The sequence below is a fragment of the Oryctolagus cuniculus genome, chromosome 6 (assembly GCF_051225735.1).
Source record: "Oryctolagus cuniculus isolate XC-2025 breed Fujian yellow rabbit chromosome 6, ASM5122573v1, whole genome shotgun sequence".
In the NCBI taxonomy this organism is placed as follows: Eukaryota; Metazoa; Chordata; class Mammalia; order Lagomorpha; family Leporidae; genus Oryctolagus; species Oryctolagus cuniculus.
The window spans coordinates 124,873,100-124,891,785 of record NC_142872.1 but is presented as its reverse complement, the minus strand read 5'-3'; the positions used below and the strand labels follow the sequence as shown (position 1 = coordinate 124,891,785).

Sequence of the window (18,686 nt, the reverse complement as noted above, 5' to 3'; positions counted from 1 at the left end):
GGGGAGAGCCAGAGAGCCAGAGTGAGAGTGAGGGTAAAAGAGAGAGAGAAAAAGTAGAAATATGTTCCTGTCTGCTGGTTCACTCCCCAAATACCCACCATGGCCACGGACTGAAGAAAGGAGCTGGGAACTCAAACCTGGTTTCTCACATAGGTGGCAGGGACCCAGTTAATTAAGTCACCAGGATCTGCATTGGCAGGAAGCTGGAGTCAGGAGCCAGGGCTGGGGATCAAGTGCAGGTACTCCATTTGGATGTGGGCATCTTAGTTGCCAGGCTGCTGAATGTCTGTATCATTTAGGTGTATTAGAGCATTTTCAGATCTGCTATTTTTCATATATTATCTGCCTTTGTTATTTTAGAAAAATTAGTATAGTGAACATAGTGTGTTTTAAGGGCTAAGAGAGTATTTCTCAGTGTTTTTTAACTTCAGATAAATTTGTAAAAAGAATCATATCCATTTCCAGTGGATGGTAAGTGGAAAAAATTCTTGAGAAAATAAAAGTTAAAGTCTAAGTGTGAGGAAGAAGAGAAAAATCTCAGCTTCATTTCCTTTAAAGCTCTTTGCCAGGAAATTGTAACTTAAGTGTGCTTTTGGGCAAAGATCCCAACTCGAGAGGAAATGCTATGATAGAGTTGAAAAGTAAGATTTTCATTGAATTGAAACAGTTTTTCTCTGCCTGTTGCAGAGCATCTTTTTTCTTGGGTGATTTCAGCTCATTCTAGTGCCAATACCTAACGTCCCTCAGTGCATTACTGTTTTATAAAAGTAAATATGCAGTGAGAATGTCCAAGTACATCCATTTTACTGTAGTGTTATGTAAGCCAAATGATTGAGAGCCAGTTCTGCAGAGTTAGCTAGACCTTGGTTCTAATCTGCTGTCTGCATTAATGGCAGTGTACTGGTGGGCAAGTTCCTTAACTCACCAGACTCTTCGTGTGCTCCCTTTTCTCTTTGCGCTTGTGAAAATTAAGTGAAATGCTGATTGTAAAGCATTTGTCTCTGAAGACAATTTCCCAAGTGTTTCATAAATAAATGTTTCTGGCATTGTCAACATTTTTGAAGGAATACATAGTATATAAAAGGATAACTTTCATTTGGATACATATGCTCTAAATATTGTTTTAAAGTTTCATTACCTTAGAACAAAACATTTACTAAATATAAGCAAACTGTTAGCCTTTAAAAAGCAAAAGAGAGTGGCAGCACATGGCATAGAAGATTAAGCCTCCACCTGTAATGCCAGCATCTCATAGCGGTGTTGGTTTGGGTCCTGGCTGCTCCACTTCTAATCCAGCTCTCTGCTAATGTGCCTGGGAAGGCAGCAGAGGATGATAGCCCAGTGTTTGGGCCCCTGCTCCCATGTGGTAGACTCAGAAGAAACTTCTGGCTCCTGCCTTCTGCCTAACCCAGGCCTGGCTGTTGTGGCCAGTTGGGGAGTGAACTAGTGGTTGGAAGATCTCTCTCTCTGTCTCTCTGCCTTTGAAATAAATAAATAAATCTTTAAAAAAAAAAAGGAGCACAAAAATGGTCCTTGAATTTTATTAGTTTGAGGTAAAATGTACTTTGGTTGAAGTAGAGAAGATAATTTGATTTTATAGATTTCAAGATCAACTTTATGATTTTTTAATTTAGAAAATCCTCATTTTTTAAGCCTAAGACTCTTTGACACTGCTTAATAATGTTTGGTGGAGGGACTGAGGTTGATAATTTTACATGTGTTTTAAAGATGACTTTTCTAACAATATTCAAGATGAAACTGCTGGAGTTGAAGATTAGGACTTTTAAATGAGATATCACATGTAAGGTGAAACAATACACACAGCAATGGCAGTTAGGACATACCAGTCGGCTACTGTTAGTAGTGTTGCAGCTACCACTAGTGTGGTCACTGAAGTCTGTGCTTTAGTGATAGGGCAGTCTGCCCAAGAGAAAACAACATGGGCAATCAGTGCTGAAAGCAGGTAGAAGGTGTGATACAATGAAGACTTTCTGTTCCTGCAGAATTGGAAACTTTCTCTGGCGGAGTTTCACTCTGTCCAGAGCCTCTTTTCCATGATTAGTTTCCTGGAGATCTAGAGGCAGATCCTAATTGTGACTGACTAGGGATCTGGATCTGACTGTAGAGAATGCTTTCCTTTGCATCACTTTAAACAGCCTTTAGCCACAGCGAGCACCCTGATAAAACATGAACAAAGAACTTAGCTAGATATTTCTTCAAAGAAGATACATAGCAAATACGAACATAAAAGTATGCTCAACAGCACTAATCCAGAAATGTATCCAGAAATGGATACAATGTCATGCTCTTTAGGCTGATTATTAAATAAAAAACAGCTTGGAAAATAACAAGTGCTGATGAGAATATGGAGCAGTTGGAACCCATGGGCATTGTTTGTGGGAATATAAAATAGTGCAGCCACTTTGAAAAACAGTATGGTGATTCCCCAAAAAATTTAACATAGAATTGCTGTAAGATTCAGTAATTTCATTTCTGGCATAAACCCAAGAGAATTGAAAGCAAGGACTTCATGTGTATCAGTCAAAAAGTAGAAGCAGCTGAAATATCAATCAATAGATGAATAAGCAAAATGTGACATATACACAGAAAAACAACAGAATATTATTCAGCCTTAAAAAGGAATGGAATTTTGATACATATTAAACATGGATGAACATTGAAAACATATAGTGAATAAGCTGGACACAAAAGAACAGATGTTACATGATTCCACCACAATAATGAAATTCATAGATACAGAAAGCAGAATGGTGATTACCAGGGACTGAGGGAAGGTGGGGTGGAGGTGGGGGGGGGTGGGAAGATAATAGGTACAAAGTTTTGGTTTGAAATAATGAAATAAAAAGCTTTTGACATTGAACATTTCTGACCTCAAATGTGTGGGTGTTTTTCTCCTACACCAACCAATTGGTCAACTCTTTGGACACCAACTGGGTTCCCTGAAATTTAGCTCAGTTCTGACTCTTAACTACCTGGAGTTAGTGTTGAACTCTACAAGTTAATACCACCATCTTAGCCACCAGTTGCATGCCCTGGGCCTCTGAGATTTGTGACTGACTTGGCTAAAAATCACGTTCAGTTACTTGCTACAGTGGCTCAGAAAAGTCAGAGAAACACTTTATTATTACTAGTTTGTTATAAAGGATACAGACAGCCAGCTGGATGGACAGGATCTTGCGTGCAAGAGCTTCTGTACCTGAGAGTTGGGGTATACACCCTGTCAAGATATAAATATGTTCTGAACCCCATCATTTAGGATTTCTCTGGAGGCTTCATTATGCCAACGTGATTGATGAAATCAAGGTTGTAGGTGATTATGCCAGTCCCCAGTCCTTCTCCCCTCCCTGGACATTGGGGGTCATTAGAGCCGAAAGTTCCAGTGCTCTACTCATATGCCTGGTTCCTTTGGAAACGAGCCCCATTCTGAAGCTGTGCAGGGGCCACTAAGAGTCACTTTGTTAGCATGGGGCTAACTATGAATTATCAAAGACATCCTGTCACCCCTGTCACTCAGGTAATTCTAAGGGTTTAGGAGTTCTGTGCAAGGAACTGGAATAAAGCCCAAATGTATATTTTTTATATTGCAATATCACAGTTGATAAAAAAGTTCTACAGATGGATGATGGTGATGGTTGCACAAAAGCGGGAATATACTGAATATCACAGCACTGTACACTTGACAATACATAGTAAACTTTTGTTGTATATATTTTGCCACAATGAAAAAAAACTTTTTTTTTTTTAATCATAAGCAGCTCAGTGTATTTTCTTTTGAGCAGACATCCTTAGCAGAAATGACAGCCTGTCTACAACCTTGTAAACTGCTGTTACAGGCTGGAAACCAAGAAAAGAAATGAAGAGGACTAAATATAGTCTGCTTTTTTTTTTTTTTTAATGCTAAGGTCTTTTATGACTGGATTGGACTGTTTCTTTTGAAAGGCAGAGTTACAGAGAGGCAGAGGCAGAGGCAGAGAGAGAGAGGTCTTCCATCTGCTAGTTCACTCCCCAGATGGCCGAAACTGCTGGAGCTGTGCCAATCCGAAGCCGGGAACAGGAGCTTCTTCCGGGTCTCCCACGTGGGTGCAGGGGCCTAAGAATTTGGCCATGATCATAGAGCTGAATGGGAAGTAGAGCAGCTGGGACTTGAACCAGCACCCATGTGGGATGCCGCCATTGCAGGTGGAGGCTTTACCCTCTATGCCACATCGCCGGCCTCTACTTATGTTTTGATGTGAGCAAGTGTTTTTCAGAAAGAGCTCTAATTCTTGGTGTGTTGCAGAGCTCCAGTTCTCTAAATTTGCACTTTCTCTTCTAGCCTCACGTTTTCTTATAATTTCATACCGATGCTTTGAGAGAAGACTGAGAAACGGTGGCTGGTGGAAAGAAGAGCTGCCTTATGTACTTTCATCTTCATTTCTTTTGGTTCCTCTTCCTGTTGTAGTTTCTTCTCTTCCCCTCCTAACTTTCACCTGTGCTTTGAGCATGTCTCTTGTCATGTCTTTTATGCCTTTACATCACATTTAATCATATTTTTGTTCCCCAATCCCAGAATCTCCAAAAATTTTATTTCTAAGGGCAGATTCTGTTCCAGCTGTTCAACATGCTGGTACCTTGCAATGAAACCAGGTTAAGCAGGTTGCAGGTTAATCAGTCACTGCCTTGGCAAGACCAGACACCTTTTCTCCTTTTCTGTGTCCTTAGAGTCCTCACATTTCTGTTTGTTGAAGCTTTGTTTTTCAAGGACTTTTTGCTTCTCCTACTGCCTCTGTTTCTCTAGTTGCTTTAAGTGTTTTTCTTCAGTTCAAAATTGACAGTGACCTTCCATTTTCCGTTTTGTGCCATTTTCTCTTCCTCTTTTTTTACATAGTATTTCCTATGTAAGTTGATGAATTTATCTACCTTTTTAAAAATATTTGTTGGAGAGGCAGAAAGACACACACACATGCGCATCCCCACTACCCACCCCCCACGACAGGGCAGTGGCTTCCATCTGCTATTTTATTCTCCAAATGCCCATATCATGTGTGGCAGGGTCGCGGCCAGTGCTGAAACCAGGAGCTGGGTCTCCCAGGGGTGGCAGGAACCCAATTACTTGAGCCATCACTGTTGTCTCCCAGGGTCTGCATTAGCAGGAAGCTGAAGTTAGGAATGGAATCCAAGTACTCTGATGTGCAATGTGAGCATCTTAATCACTAGGTAGGGCAAATGCCTGCCTCTATCTATTTAAAATTTTTTTTAAAAAAGATTTATTTATTTATTTGAAAGTTAGTTATAGAGGGAAGGGGAGAGACAGAGGAAGATCTTCTATCCTTTGGTTCACTCCCCAGATGGCAGCTATGGCCACGGCTGTGCCAGGCTGAAGCCAGGAGCCAGGAGCTTCATCCAGGTCTCCCATGTGGGTGCAGGGGCCCAAGCACTTGGACAGTCTTTTGCTGCTTTTCCCAGGCACATTAACAGGGAACCGGTTTAGAAGTGGAGCACCTAGGACATGAGCCGGCACTTGTATAGAATGTGTTGTAGGCTGTGGCTTAACCCACTATGACATAATACTGCCCAACATCTTCTCTTCCCTCCCCTCCCCTTCCTTTCCCCTCCCTTCCCCTCCCCTCCCTTCCCTTCCCCTCGCCTCCCCCCCTCCCCTCCCCTCTCCTCTTCTTTTCCTCTTCTTCTCCTCTTCTCTTCTTTTCTCTCACCTCGCCTCCTCTCCTCTTCTCCTGTCTCTTTTGATTGATTGATTTGGAAGGCAAAAATACAGAGAAGGAGAGAGATTTTCCATCTGTTGGTTCACTCCCTGAATGGCTGCAATGGCTGGGACTGGGCCAGGCCAAAGCCAGGAGCTAGGAGCCAGGAGCTTGATCCAGGTCTCTCATGTGGATGCGGGGGCCTGAGGACTTGGGCTATCTTCCACTGCTTTCCCAGGCACATGAGCAGAGAGCTGGATCAGAAATGGAGCAGCTGGGACTCAAATCTGCGCCCATATAGAATGTTGTCACTACAGGCAGAGTCTTAAACCACTATGCCACAGCGCAGCCCCTATTTTTAAGGCTTTTGAGATTTTGGAATTTTTGTACTCAGTCTCATGTAGTATTTCCAAGCTCCTAAATAGCACTTGAGTACTTCACTGTCATTTATAAGGCAATATATTCAAAACTGAATCCTTACCTCTCATTGACCTTTACTAATTAGTATTGTTACATTTTCCAGATTGTATTTGGTGTGAGATATTTTTCCCCATTGCTTGATTTCCTGTGTTAGTTACTCTGTTACTTTGGTCTGTTAAGTTGGCAAGAAGGAGAGATACACAGATAATCTTCAGTAAGAGAATATTATTGTGGGAATACCTGCGAAATGTGCAGGTGTTCCTTCTCCCGGAGCTCCACGGTCTCTAATAGTGTTTAACAGGCTCCATTAGCAAGGGGACTGGCAGCTTAGAGTCACTTGGACTAAGTCACCATGACCTTTGTTGTCTCTGATCACTTAACATTTGTATTTTCTGAAATCCAAGGTTGGGTGTTTTTGCAACTTGAAATTTGGGATATCCTTGTTGGCCATTTTAGCCCTTAATGGATGTTTTCAGCCTCTGCCTCAACTTCTGGGCATATTCGAGTCCATTTCATTGCTGGGGTTGTAGACCTGATTTAATTTGCATCAGTGTGTGGTGAGCCATAACAGTTTATACTGGAAGATAGTTTTTTTCCCCCTTAAGGGCACTGCACAACAGACAGGGATTTTGAGGTTACATTGGGTTTCCAGTAGTTAGTAAATTTGTTTCTTATTTGCTTAGTCATTGGACATAAGTTTCTTAAACTAGTGTGTGTGCTTCTATGTTAGATTCTTAGTGGAAATATGAGGCTGGATAAGACCTGGTACACATCTTTGTGGGGTTTGCATTCTGGCTCTAGTGATAATGTCAGACAATGCATGAATACAGAGAAGAATAATGACTCAGTGTCCAGTGAGATGAGACCATAGTAGACAGTGAGATTAGTGGTGTGTCTGTATGTTTTGTGTGTATGTGTGGGTGAGGATGGTGGTAGAGGAGAGGTTATTAATGAAAACTTGCCAGAAAAGTTTTTTTTTTAAAGATTTATTTATTTATTTATTTGAAAGGCAGAGTTACAGAGAGGTAGAGAGAGAGAGGTCTTCCATCCTCTGGTTTACTCCCCAGATGCCCGCAATGGCCAGAGCTGGGCTGATCTGAAACCAGGAGCCAGGAGCTTCTTCCGGGTCTCCCACACAGGTGCAGGGGCCCAAGGACTTGAGCCATCTTCTATTGCTTTCCCAGGCCATAGCAGAGAGCTGGATCAGAAGTGGAGCAGTTGGAACTTGAACTGGCACCCATATGGGATGCTGGCACTGCAGATGGCAGCTTTACCTGCTACGCTACAGCGCTAGCCTCCTGTATTATTTATATTCTTATACATATGCCTGACCCTTTATTTTATATAGTAATCACATGCATCATATTCTTTAAAAAATATTTATTTGAAAGGTAGAGGGAGAGAGATCAAGATCTCTTCCATCTGCTGGTTCACTTCCCAAATGGTCGAAACAGTGAGGTCTGGACCAGGCTAAAACCAGGAACCCAAAACTTCATCCTGGTATTCCACATGAATAGCAGGGGCCCAAGTACTTGGGCCGTTTTCTGCTGACTACCCGGGTGCACTAGCAGGAAGCTGGATAAGAAGTAGAGCAGCTAAGACTCTAACCTGCATCCTGAAATAGGATGCTGGCATTGCAAGTGGAGGCTTAACCTATTGTGGCACAATGCTGGCCCCTCATATATCATATTCTTAACTATTTCAATATGCATTTCTAAATGCATATTATGTAATTATGTAATATATATTTTATCTATTAGTGTTTTAAATTGAACTTATTCTTCCAATTTTACTATATGTGCTGCTGAAGTGAGCCATTTAACTTGTTCTTTTTTTTTTTAAGATTTATTTATTTATTTGAAAGAGTTACACAGAGAGATGAGAGGCAGAGAGAGAGAGAGAGAGAGGGAGAGAGGTCTTTCATCTACTGGTTCACTCCCCAACTGGCTGCAATGGCCGGAGCTGTGATTCGAAGCCAGTAACCAGGAGCTTATTCTGGGTCTCCCACATGGGTACAGGGGCCCAAGGACTTGGGCCATCTTCTGCTGCTTTCCCAGGCTGTAGCAGAGAGCTGGATTGGAAGTGGAGCAGCCTGGTCTCAAAGCGGCGCCCATATGTGATGCTGATGCTTCAGGCCAGGGCGTTAACCCGCTGCACCACAACACCAGCCCCTACCTATTCTTGAAATTATAAATATTGTCAAGAATTTGGCAAAAACCGATACTTGTCTGTATAGAAGGGCTCCCTCCCCCAGAAGAGTTTGAAAACTTAGTATTGAGATTCAGGAAAAAATACTGACAGGAATCTACATGGGACAATATATAAGTAAAGTGAGATAAAAAAACTTTTGGATGGGACTAAGGTTGAGGTAACATTTAAAAGTTAAAGTATTCGAGAATTTGGATGTCACTGAAAAACATTAAAGGAGAATTCTAGTGTTTGAAAGTGACATGGAAGTCTCTTAACCTTTGAATCATTGTATTGCCAGTGTCAGTATAACAGGAGTTCATATTCTTCCTACTTTATGAGATAGCCCGATGATAGGTATCTTAGTTCATTTGTGCTGATAAAAAACAGAAATTGGGGTGGGCATTGGGGTGCATCAGGTTAGAGGCCACTGCTTGGGATGCCTGCATCACATAACAGAGTACCTGGTTTGAGTCCTGGCTAGCCCACACTTCCCATCAGCTTCCTGCTAATGTTTCTGGGGGGCAACAGATTGTCACCCAAATCCTTGGTTCCTGCCACCCCTGTGCAAGATCTGGATGGAATTCCTGGCTCCTTGATTTGTTCTAGGCTAGTCTTGGCTACTGTGGGCATTTGAGGAGCAAAGCAGCGGGTGGAAGATCTCTCTCTCTCTCTTCCCCTCCCTCCTTCTTTCTGTGTCATTCTGCCTTTGAAATAAATAAGTAAATATGAAAACAACAACAGTGACAACAAAAGAAAAGCAAAAAAACTCTGGATTTATTTTCCTACAGTTCTGGAACCTGGGAAGTGGGAGATAAAGATGTTTAATTGGTGAGGTCTACTCTTGTTTCTTACATAGCTGTGTTATCACGTGGTGCCGGGTAGATGGACGCATGAGCCAGATGCCAAATCAAGGGCCTTAATTGTGTTTATGAAGGGAGGAGGCTTCATCTCTTAGTATGTATCACATTGGCCATTTCATTTAAACATCTGAATTTTTAAGGGGACATGTTCAAAGCATAGCAATAGGAAAACCAGTCTGTATTAGCCACTTTTATTTACATTAAAATTTTTAAACTTTATTTTATTTTTTGATGGAGTTATTAGAAATCTGATTCTACTTTTGTTTCCTCCACTTTACGCCTATCATAAAGTTTCACAGTGAATTCTGGGGTTGGGCGGGAGGAAGGCATGAGTGTTCAGATTCTGGGGTGGGGCTGTGTGCTTGGCCCGAGGAGGGGTAGGCAGGGCGGGCCTCACTGGGGCAGCTGCAGAGGCACTGACTGCTGGGCCGGCAGGTAGGTGATGTTCCGGGAGCGTAAGAGCTGCTATGCCGTGTCCCCCGCTGCCTCCAGTTTGCACAGCTTCATCAGGCCGTCGGGTGCTGTAGCCAGGGAGTTGGCGCTTAGCTCCATGTGCTCGGCGGCTTCGGAGTCGCCTCCCACAGAGATGATGGCCGCCTTCTGCTGCTGCTCGGCCTTCTCCACCACAAATCTGGCCTTCCCTGCTTCCCGCCGAGCCACCTGTTTGGCTTCCAGGGCTTCTGTGAACTCCTTCCCCAAGATCGGATCGTCAAGGACGCGTCATCCAGGATGAGGCCAATGTGAGGTCATCGCTCACCTGCCTGGAGGCCAGCTCTCTCTGGGACTTGAGGATCTCCGTGGTGACGGACGGCAGCACGCGCTCGTCATACTCTTCTCCGATGCTGGTGAAGATGTGTGGAAGCTGGCTGGCCACAGCCTGAAGAGGATGTGCAGCGTGATGTTGACATACCGTAAATCTTCGCTGCCTGTGATGACTAGCTTGTACCGTGGTGTGAGCCGCAGTCACAGATAACTGGTTTCTGCACCTTCGGGTGAGGAAGTGGGTCCCCTCACCCACCACCATGTCCTGTAAGCCATGGATCCACGTTATATAAGGCAGAATTCACCATGCCTCTGATGGCAGCTAAGGCCAGGATGAACTTGACAGCCATGTTTTCCTTCTGCTGGACCCGCTCACACCTGCATCCACATGAATTCCCCAAACTTGCCTACTGCTTTAAAATTTATTAGAGAGACAGAGAAAGAGAGAGAGAGAGACAGAGATACTGAGACCTAATATCCACTGGTTTATTCCCCAGATGCCCACAACAGCCAGAACTGGGTGGGCCAGGCGGAAGCCAGGAGCTCAGAACTCAATTCCGATTTCCTTTATGGGTGGCAGAGGCTTAGCTACGTGAGCCATTACTTGCTGTATCCCAGTGTATTTGTTAGCAGGGTGCTGGAATTGGAAGTGGTTCAAACCCAGGTACTGTGAGAGTGTCTGTGGGCATAGCAAGCATCTTGCTAACACTTGTACCAAACATCCGCCCAACTTGTTTATTTTATAAAGACAGGTCTAGGGTATGTGTGCTTAAGCATGCATACTAAATCCTATCTCAAGTTCCATGAGAGAGGTTCCTTGTGGGTGAGTTGCTCACAAAATTCTCTAGCATCTTGAAGAGTGCATACTATAAAAATACTCAGTAATTCCAATAATAAAAAAATTAATTTCAAAGCTAAAAAAAATTCTGTGAGGAATAACTTATTTTGGACCTCTGATTAAAAACATTGTATTATGATAAGATTCTGAGGTGTTAAAATCCACAATATGTTAAGGACAAAGGAAACTGTGTTCATTATAATATATTTGCCAAGTCAGGAAAATAGAAAAACAGATTGTGTATGTATTTTAGACTGATTTTTAATTATGAGAATTTTGCAAAAAACTGTAAGGGTTTTGAGAACAAATAGTATAAAATTATTTGAAGTTAAATAATAGCTAAAAAACATCAGTTTTCATTTAAAACACCAGAAAGAAAAAGAGGAAATAAAGACAAAACAGTATAAAATATAGTTACCAAAATAAATCATGTGTTTTCACTTGACCAGTATCCCAAAGACACTCTTTTTGCCTAAGCTAAATTAGTAGTATTTCAGTTGTTCCACATGTTGAGAAAATGAGATATGAGGGCCAATAGAAAATTCATGGTGTATTTATTGGAGTCATTTGGGAGGCCCATGACTTGTTTATTTAAAGTGAGCAAGATCATGAGCGTGCTTTGAAGCAGACTTTGATAATTGCTGAAGAATTCTGTGGAGCTTAGATTACTTTTGGTGAGCATTAAAGTGATTTGTTATTATAATGCTGCTCCATTGCTACAGCATGAGCATGGCTCATCTTGCACTGTCTGTGCTTGCTTGGCTAGGAAGTGCATGAAGTGTCTGATTTCTGAGGCACAGTTGTTATTTTTTGAAAATTTAAAAGATGACCTGTCTCTGGTAGGACTGTGTTTTCTAGCTTAAAGTATGTTTATACTTCCTTCTTTTCCCCTGCTCATTAGCCTCTTCCTATTTTTATTTTTTTTCACTGCCTGATCTAATTCTTCTACCTTTCTTTTGCCAATATGTTTAACTCTTTTATCACATTGTTCTGCTCTGGCATTTGCTTAGCAAAATGCTAGTCCTGGAAAAATTCTACTCTCTGCTTCTCCTTCCCTACCTTTAGACTTCTGAGCAGCGGTGGAGAAAATACACTAGATTGCCATTCTAACTTTGTGGTCTCTAACATCACCAAGGCCTGTAGTGTTACCTAGTAGTGATCTTTTCCACTTCATGAGGCTTTGTTTGTTTGTTTCCTTTTTTAATAACTTCTCTCCTGGGGCCTGCATTGTGGCACAGCAGGTTAAGCTGCTGCCTGCAGTGAAGGCATCCCATAAGAGCACTGATTAGAGTCCTTGCTACTCCACTTCCCATTTAGCTTCCTGTTAACCTGCCTGGGAAAGCTTCAGAAGATGGCCCAAGTGTTTGGGCCTCTGCCACCCACATGGAAGACCTGGATAAATTTCCTGGCTCCTGGCTTTGTCCTGGCCCACCCCACCGTTGTGGCCACTTGGGGAGTGAGCCAGTGGATAGAAAATCTTTTTCTCTCTCTCTCCCTCCTCCTCTCTCTATAACTCTGCCTTTCAAATAAGTAAATAAATCTTAAAGAAAAATTCTCTCTTCTGGCTATTCTGAATACACTCATATTTCTTCAGGTGTTGAATTCTAACTTCCTCATTAACCACAGATAAATTATCTTCCTATTTCATACAGTAAGCAGAAACCAGTATATGAGAACTCCCTCAACCTCTGCCACCAGCCTACAGTCTTTCCTGTAACTCAACCCATTGTTTTTCTCCTATTATAACACATGTGCCTCTAGCCCCTCTGAAGTTAAGCAGTCCTATCCTGTCATGTGCTTTGGATCCATTGCTTCCAGAACCTTTTCAGGGACATGCTTTCTTTATTATCTCTTCTGTATTTTCAACTTTTCCTTATTTTACTAATCCGTCTCAACTATCATTTACACTTGCTCAAGAATTTCTCCTGTTTTCTTTCTTTTATCTTCTTCAACTCATGTCCTTAGTAAGTATCCTTTCTAGTGTAGGGTGAGGGCCGGCGAAATGGCGTAGCAGGTAAAGCCACTACCTGCAGTGCCAGCATCCCGGCTGTTCCACTTTCGATCCAGCTCCCTGCTAATGCGCCTAAGAAAGCAGTGGAAGATGGCCCAAGTCCTTGGGCCCCTACACCCATGTGGGAGACCTGGAAGAAGCTCCTGGCTCCTAGCTTCAGATTGGCCCAGCCCTGGCCGTTGTGGCCAGTTAGGGAGTGAACCAGTATTTGGAAGATCTCTCTCTCTCTCTGCCTCTGCCTCTGCCTCTCTGTAACTCTGCCTTTCAAATAAATAAATAAATCTTTAAAAAAAAGTTGATGTTTGTCATTAGTTATAGTTTGGAAATTAATAATTAAAAATTGTAGAGTGATCTGTAATTGTTTTCTGTACTTTTACTATCTGGCTTCTGCTTCCACCATTGTGCTAAGATACTCTCACTAACAGCACTAATAATCCCTTATCACTAAATTTAGATATCTTTTAAATGAAATTAATTGTATTGAGGTCTAATTGATATAAAATAAATGCATTCTTTTTTTAAAAAATATTTATTTATTTGTAAGACAGAGTTAGACATACACACACACACACACAGCTCTTCTGTCAGCTGGTTCACTCCCCAAATGGCTGCAACAGCCAGAGGTGAGCTGGTCTGATGCTAGGAGCCAGGAACAACTTCTGGATCTCTCCCATGTGGGTGCAGAGGCTCAAGTACTTGGGCCATCTTCTGCTTTTACAGGCACATTAGCAGGAAGTTGTATCAGAAGTGGAACAGCCAGGCCTTGAACCACCACCCATATGGGATGCTGGCTCTGCAGGCTATAGCTTTATCTGATGTACCACAGCACCAACCCCCACAACTTTTTTTTTTTTTAAGATTTATTTTATTTATTTGAAAGAGTTACAGAGAGAGGTAGAGACAGAGAGAGAGGTCTTCCATCCGCTGGTACACTCCCCAGATGGCTGCAATGGCTGGAGCTGTGCTGATCTGAAGCCAGGAGCCAGGAGCTTCTTCTGGGTCTCCCACACTTGTGCAGCTGAATTGGAAGAGAAGCAGCCAGGACTAGAACCGGTGCCCACATGGGATGCCTGTGCTTCAGATCAGTGCTTTAACCCACTGCCCCACAGCACTGGTCCCAGATTGCAACTTCTAAATCCAGAACTTTATCACCTCCCAGGGAAACCCATTAAGTATCTTTCTTTGTTTTCCCTGCTGTCAGTGTGTGACAACCGCTCATCTGTTCCTTGTCTGTTTAGATTTGCCTGTTCTGGATATTTCATGTGAATGAAATCATATAATATGTAGCTCTTTGTATTTTGCTTCTTTCACTTAGCGTGATGTTTCTGAGGTTCATCCTAGTAGAAGTGTGTTATCAATACTTCATTATTTTTAATGGCTCGATAATAGTCCACTGTGCAGTATGACACATTTTGTTTGTCCGTTTGTTGTTGATGGATATTTGGGTTATTTCTACCTTGAGCTGTTGTGCACTGAGTGCTGTGAACATTTATTTACAAATATTTGTTTGGGCAGGTGCCGCGGCTCAATAGGCTAATCCTCCGCCTTGCAGCGCCGGCACACTGGGTTCTAGTCCCAGTCAGGGCGCCGGATTCTGTCCCGGTTGTCCCTCTTCCAGGCCAGCTCTCTGCTGTGGTCCGGCAGTGCAGTGGAGGATGGCCCAAGTCCTTGGGCCCTGCACCTGGCTCCTGGCTTCGGATCAGTGCGGTGTGCCGGCTGCAGCGCGCTGGCCGCGGCGGCCATTGGAGGGTGAACCAACGGCAAAGGAAGACCTTTCTCTCTGTCTCTCTCTCTCACTGTCCACTCTGCCTGTCAAACAAACAAACAAGCAAATATTTGTTTGAATTCTTATTTTAAATTCTTTTGGGTATATACCCAGCTGTGGAATTGTTGGGTCATATGCTGAGTTTAGATTTAACGTATTGATGAATTGCCAGATTTTGTGTTTTGTAAATACTTTTCCCCAGTTTATGCCTTCATTTTCTTAACATCCTTTTTTAAAAATAAACTTCCAATTTTAGATTTGCAGAAAAATTGGGAATAGGGAAATTTTGCATATTCCTTTTGCTCAGTTTCATCTATTAATATCTTAGGTACAGTTTTTCACAACTGATGAATTAATATTGACATGTTAGTATTACTAAAATCCAATTCCTTGTTTTTTACCCATCCTGTTTCTAGTACAGGATCATATCCAGGCTCCCTTCTTACTTTAATCTGCTTGTTTTCCTAGGCTATTCTTGGCTGTGACAGTTTCTTATATTCCTTTGATTTTGACCATTATCTTGAGTTCTGAGAAAGACTGGTTAGGTATTTTGTGAAATGTCCCTCAGTTGGGGTTTGTCTTACAGTTTTCTCATGATGATTCTGGAATTACTGGTTTTGGGGAGGAAGATCACTTACTATCAAGTGTGTACACCATGATTTATCACCTGACTCATCACTGTTGATGCTAACCATGATACCTTGGCCGAAGCAGTGTTTGTCATTTTTCTTCACTGGAAAGTCACTCTTTGCTCCCTCTTTTCATACTGTGTTTTTGGCAAAGAAGTCAGTGTGTATAGCCTATACTAGAGGAGCGGGGTATCTATATAAATTATTTGTAATTCTTGTGTATGGGAGATTTATTTAATTACTTGTATCAGTATGGACTTACGGATGTTTTGTATTTTGTATTATAATCCAATAGTACTTTATTGTTGCTCAGATGTCTTCAGGTTTGGACGTTCAGTACCGTTTCAGTTGGCTCTGTGACCCTTTGAAATACCCTATCCTCGTGGACTCTTTGGGCAAGCTCTTCCTTATTTTTGGACACTACAATATGCTCCAGATTCCTCTTGAGGTCTCCCTCTGCCCCCGAGCTTTCCTAGAATCTTCCTAGAATCTACCAATCTCTAAATAGCCCTATTTTTTTTTTTTTTTAAACTGGAGGGTGGCATTAGAGGATGAGATCTGGATGCTGGTTCTATTCAGTGCTACTAAGATGTCATTGCTTGTAGGACTCTCAGTGGACAGGCAAGGAAATCTGTGTATATACTGACTTCTGTATATATTCATGTGTTTAAAAGTGTTTCTGTATGTAGCCATCTGTCTGTGCATTAAGCAGAGTAAGTTCATACTGATGTCTCCTACTTCATAATTTGTTACCACATGGATCATTTCATTACCCTCCCTTGCTTTTCTGTAACTTTCCACTCCAACAGTGAGAAACCTGATTTCTACCATCTGTGATCCATTTACTTAATTGTTCAGTTTCAGTATACATGTATAGTGGTTTCAGAAGTTTTTTTTTTTAACATTGTCTTTTGAACAGCAGAAGTTTTATATTTTGATGGAAATCAGTTTATCAGTTTGTTCTTTGATGATTCATGCTTTTGTCCTATCTATAAAATCTTTTCTTGTCCCAAGGTCACTTAGATTTTTCTTCTTTGTTTTGTTCTACATGTTTAATAGCTTTAGTTTTCAAATCTGTTATATGCTTTGAGTTAATTTTTTTTATATATATTGTGGGTTGTGCATAGGTTCATTTTTTCCTGTATATTTATCCAGTTATTTCAGCTCCATTTGTTGAGAAAACTGTATATTTCCACATTGAATTACCTTGGCATCTTTGTTAAATCAGTTGACTGTATATGTGTGAATTACTTATGTATTATCTGTTCTGCTCCATTGAACGATATGTCTGTCTTTAAACCAGTACCAGAGTGTCTTGATTATTGTAGCTTTATAGTAATTTTTTGAAGAATTATTTTATTTATTTGATAGGCAGGGTTAGAGAGGGAGGGAGGGAGGGAACGAGGGAGAGAGAGAGAGAGAGACAGAGAGAGAGAGATCGAGAGAGAGAAATCGATCGATTGATCCTCTATCTACTGGTTCACTCCCCAAATAATTGCAACTGCTGGGGCTGGGCCATACTGAAGCCAGGAGCATGGAACTCCATCTGGGTCTCCCTCGTGGGTGGCAAGGGCCCAAGCACTTGGACCATCTTCTGCTGCTTTCTCATGTGCATCAGCAGAGAGCTGGATTGGAACTGGGGTAGTGGGGACATGAATCGGTGCCCAAGGCCCCTATGGGATGCAGGTATCCAGGTAGCAGCTTAACCCGCTACACCACAATGCCAGCCCCTAAAGTAATTCTTGAAATCAGGTAGAGTAAGTACTATAATATTGTTAATGTCTTTCAAAATTATTTTGGCTATTCTAGCTCTTTTGCATTTTCATGTGCATTTTAAAATCAGCTCATTTCCTGTTAGAAAACCCTGCTGAGATTTTAAACAGAAGATCATTGACAATAATTTATATGTAATGAAGTTTACTTCCTCTAAGTGAACAGCTTAGTGAGTTTTGACAAAATGTATATAGTACTTTTTTTGTGTGTGAAGAGGATTTGCCAGGCTCTTCATGCCAGCATAGTGAGAAATGAGGGTCTCCTAATAAATGGTTTGGTTTAAATCTATCCTCTGACTATTTTTTCTGTTTGTCCGCATATGATCTTCATTCATTTCTTTCCCCCTCTTTTCCTGCCTTTTTATTATTAATTTATTATTTTTATTTCATATTATCTCTGTTACTGTTTTATTAGTTATACTCACTTTTTCTTTGTTATTTTGAAGTTTGCAATATGAATCTTTAATTTATCAAAAATCTTTCTTCAAATAATAATAAACCACTTCACATATATGAAACCTCTGTGGCAGAATACTTTAACTTTTTGGCTCTTTTCTTTTGGCCTGTATACTTCTTGGGCTTATTTGTACATCTTTTTTATTTTAAAGATAATATGAGTTTTTCAATAAACTCTAAAAAATTATTTTTATTTTATTTGAAAGGCAGAGAGAGGGAGAGCGAGAGAGAGAGATCTTCTGTCTGTTGGTCTACTTCCCAAATGCCCACATCATCCAGGGCTGGGCCAAGCTGAAGCCAAGAACCTGGAATTCCACCCAGGTCTTTCATGTGGGTGACAGGGACTCAAGTACTTGAGCCACCACCTGCTGCCTCCCAGTGTGTCTATCAGCAGGAAGCTAGAGTTGAAGTATAGCCAGGACTGAAACCTAGGCACTCTGATACGGGATGTGGGCATTCCAAGTGGAGACTTAAGCCATCACGCCAAGTACCTGTCCCTGTACATCTTATTAAACTCACATATGACCCTACTTTTGATTTAAATAGTTATATTTTTTAAAGATTTTTTAGTTATTTGAGAGGTAGAGTTACAGACAATGAGAGGGAGAGACAGGGAGAAAGGTCTTCCTTCCATTAGTTCACTCTCCAAATGGCTGCAGTGGTCGGAGCTGTGCCAGCTGGAGCTGTGCTGATCTGAAACCAGGAGCCAGGTGCTTTTTCCTGGTCTTCCTTGTGGGTGCAGGAGCCCAAGCACTTGGGCCATCTTCTGCTGCTTTCCCAGGCCACAGCAGAGAGTTGGATTGGAAGAGGAGCAGCCGGGACTAGAATCGGTACCCATATGGGATGCTGGTGCTGCAGGCAGAAGATTAACCTACTGTGCCATGGCACCTGCCCCTGAATAGTTATATTTTAAAGAATAATTCAAAATTCGGAAACCTAAAAGAATTGTGAAAGAACAACATTCAATTTGCCATCTTAATTTTGTTTTCTTTTTAAATTTTTATTTATTTGAGAGGTAGAGAGCAAGAGAGACCAATAGAGAGCTACTGTTGTTGGCTCACTTCCTAAATGCCTGCAGTGGCCCCAGCTGGGCTGTTTTGGGCAAAGAGCCAAAACCAGGAGCTGGGAACTCAATCCAGGAGGCAGACAGGAAGCCAGTCACTTGAGCCGTCACCACTGTCTCCCTGGGTTTGCATTAAACGGAAGCTGGAGGCAGAAACAGAGCTGAGAATGGGACCCAGGTCCTCTGATGCAGAATGCAGGCATCTTAACTGCTAGGCC

General features: G+C 41.9%; 1 protein-coding gene and 1 pseudogene across 4 annotated transcripts in view; one reads left to right on the top strand and one right to left on the bottom strand.

Annotated features, from left to right (window-relative positions):
• Nucleotides 1-18,686, top strand: part of STK3 (serine/threonine kinase 3) — a 321,260-nt gene that overhangs the window by 15,848 nt on the left and 286,726 nt on the right. The gene's annotated exons all lie outside the window — the stretch shown is intronic.
• LOC149126284 (prohibitin 1 pseudogene) lies at nt 8,685-11,500 on the bottom strand (annotated as a pseudogene). Its single transcript, XR_016236532.1, has one exon. The product of XR_016236532.1 is annotated as a prohibitin 1 pseudogene (transcript).